Raw genomic sequence first — 3,399 nt, 5'->3', positions numbered from 1 at the left:
ACATTTGCTGTTATGTTAAACTTATGTTAAAGTTTTTCTTCATTACCCATTCAAGCCGTCTCCAGCCATTATAAGTATTGTTACGTTTTGTTTTGATACCTCTTAGCAACAAGCTCTAATGAGACTAACACAGAAAATGTCAGTTACTAAGTCTTATTACGTTATGTTTTTGGTATCTCCTAGCAACAAGCTCTAATAAGACCAACGCGTCTGTGGTTTATAATCTTTTATTGAAAATATAGTTAACATAGGAAAGAGTCAGTTTGCTGACTGACTCAGTGACTAACATTTTAATCAATCAGTCATAAATAACTCAATGACTGAATCACTGACGATTAGTCGAACTCACCTTGTCTAACTAAAACTCCTTAAATTAATTAATTCATTAATTCTAACTAACTCAGTCAGCCATTTTTATTTTATAATCCATTAATTCTAACTCAGTCAGTCAGCCATTTTTATTTTATAATCCATTAATTCTAACTCAGTCAGTCAGCCATTTTTATTTTATAATCCATTAATTCTAACTCACTCAGTCAGCCATTTTTATTTTATAATTCATTAATTCTAACTCACTCAGTCAGCCATTTTTATTTTATAATTCATTAATTCTAACTCACTCAGTCAGCCATTTTAATTTTATAATTCATTAATTCTAACTCACTCAGTCAGCCATTTTTATTTTATAATCCATTAATTCTAACTCACTCAGTCAGCCATTTTTATTTTATAATCCATTAATTCTAACTCACTCAGTCAGCCATTTTTATTTTATAATTCATTAATTCTAACTCACTCAATCAGCCATTTTTATTTTATAATTCATTAATTCTAACTCACTCAGTCAGCCATTTTTATTTTATAATTCATTAATTCTAACTCACTCAGTCAGCCATTTTTATTTTATAATCCATTTCTTTAACATTCGAGAATCCACAGAAACTTGAAGACTTCGCATTATTATTACATCACGTAAAAGACTCCCTCTAGTGACGAAAATATTAAAATATTTAAAATATAACCTACAACAGTACAGTATTCAAAGGGGGAAAAACATTTTCCAACATACCTAAACAAACATCACAAATATATAACAACTGATTTAGCTCAATGAGCGAGAGATGGTCTCCATCATAGTTTATTAATTTAACAGTAACCATTTCCCTACACGAAAATATTTCAAGATTTTCTTTGTATTTTTGAAACAAATAAAACATTACATGAACAACTATTCCTTACGCAGTGGCTCCCTCCTACAACTTGATTCAACAATATCTGAAGATTTCCAAAGTTTTTTATAATTTTTGGGGATCTTAAAAAATATTTCCTTTTTTCCTTTAAAATCCGAAAACAAGATCTTAAATTCACTTATTCACAGAATAGAAAAGTTTCACACTCAAAGGAATCAACCTTGTTTACCACTTCTACAATTATTCTGAGATATTCTTGTCTACAAAAATACGAAATAATATCCAGTGTAATTTAGAGAGGGGATAAAATATTATACTCTTAACGAAAATTCGAAACTACGCTAATTAGGTGTAGATGACGTAAAGGAGGAAAAGACCAGTTATATTTCATGGCTGTCAGAAAAGATGACGACCAAGAACCGAATTAAAGTCACTTGATATTAATACAGAACAGAGTTCTATCATGTTTAATAGAAAGATTCCTAATGTAACTAAACTTTTATTAGCAATTTTGAACTTTCAAGGCTTGGTTTTTTGTTTTCAAATTATTTTATTCTAATTATATATTCATAATTCATTATGTACAATCATAACGTGAAAGTAGACTTGTTTTGGAATGTGTTATCTTAGATTTGAATTCCTCAGAAGCGAAACTACCCAGCGTTTAAGAAGTAACGAGGCTTAACTGACGTCACCTAAAGTATACAGATTTTAACAAATAATGAGGCTTAACTGACGTCACCTAAAGTATACAGCTTTTAACAAATAATGAGGCTTAAGTGACGTCACCTAAAGTATACAGCTTTTAACAAATATTGATGCTTAACTGACGTCACCTAAAGTATACAGCTTTAAACAGTAACGAGGTTTAACTGATGTTACCTAAAGTATATAGCGTTTAACAAGTAATGAGGCTTAATTAACTGACGCCAGTTAACAAGTAATAAATTGATGTCTTTATTTTTCATACATATTGATTGGTGAGTGGTATACTTTTGTAGTTATTCCAAATCAGTGAATAACAGGAAATTTTCACTGTTAAAGCGATTTTGGAAAAAGAAAAGCTAAAACTGAATCGAAGTTCTTAAGAGTCCAGTCGTCGTCAAAAAGATATTTCCGTCGCCAATTAGTGTTCGTCTTTCGTTTAAATCTAATTACAAGAACTTGTAAATATCTCATACGCACTAATGGTTTGGTAATAGCATCTAGAAATGAAGCAAGTGGTGTAACCCTTTTTTTTTTTTGGTACTCTTTGTAAAAAAAAATTGCTGTCCATTAAATTGATTTAGCACTTTCTTTCAATTTAATTTAAAAAATATCGATCTTTAACAAAAATCAATCAAGACATATAGTAACATTGAGAACCTTGTCTGTATCATGCTTGTTTTGTTATTTGGATAATCCGTTTGTCCAAGTAGGCCTAGAGTCATATCTGATATATTTTTGTACTTATGTCAATGTGCAGTAGGCCTAGAGCCATATCTGATATATCTCTGTACTGCTGTCTATGAGCAGTAGGCCTAGAGTCACATCTGATATATTTCTGTACTTATATCAATGTGCAGTAGGCCTACAGCCATATCTGATATATCTCTGTACTGCTGTCTATGAGCAGTAGGCCTAGAGTTATATCTGATATATTTCTGTACTTATGTCAATGTGCAGCAGGCCTACAGCCATATCTGATATATCTCTGTACTGCTGTCTGTGAGCAGTAGGCCTAGAGTCATATCCCATATACTTCTGTACTGATGTGTATTGGATTTTCTTGTTTAAAATCGGTTTTAATAATAGGTGATACTTGCCGCAAAACTAGGTGAAAATTGTTTGAAGCATTGCGATAAAAACATAAGTTTTCAGTTTCTAAAAGTCCCTTCCATTTAAAAAGCGAACATAACAGAAAAGAAAAAAAATCTTGACTATTTTGTGATGTAATTTTAAAGCTTCAAACCTTACTCACATACTATTAATGTTGTTCATCTGAAAAACATTTTTTCCCCTCAAACAGAGACACAGCTTTTAACAAGTACAGAGACTTAACTGATGTCACTAAAAGTATACAGTTTTTAACAAGTAAAGAGACTTAACTGACGTCACCAAAAAGTATACAGCTTTTAATTAGTAAAGAAACTTAACTGACGTCACCTAAACTATACAACTTTTAACAAATAACTAGACCACCGTGACCCCGTTGGGTCAACCACTATTC

This window comes from Limulus polyphemus, unplaced genomic scaffold (genome assembly GCF_000517525.1).
Source record: "Limulus polyphemus unplaced genomic scaffold, Limulus_polyphemus-2.1.2 Scaffold7095, whole genome shotgun sequence".
NCBI lineage: Eukaryota > Metazoa > Arthropoda > Merostomata > Xiphosura > Limulidae > Limulus > Limulus polyphemus.
Note: the sequence above shows the minus strand (reverse complement) of the source record.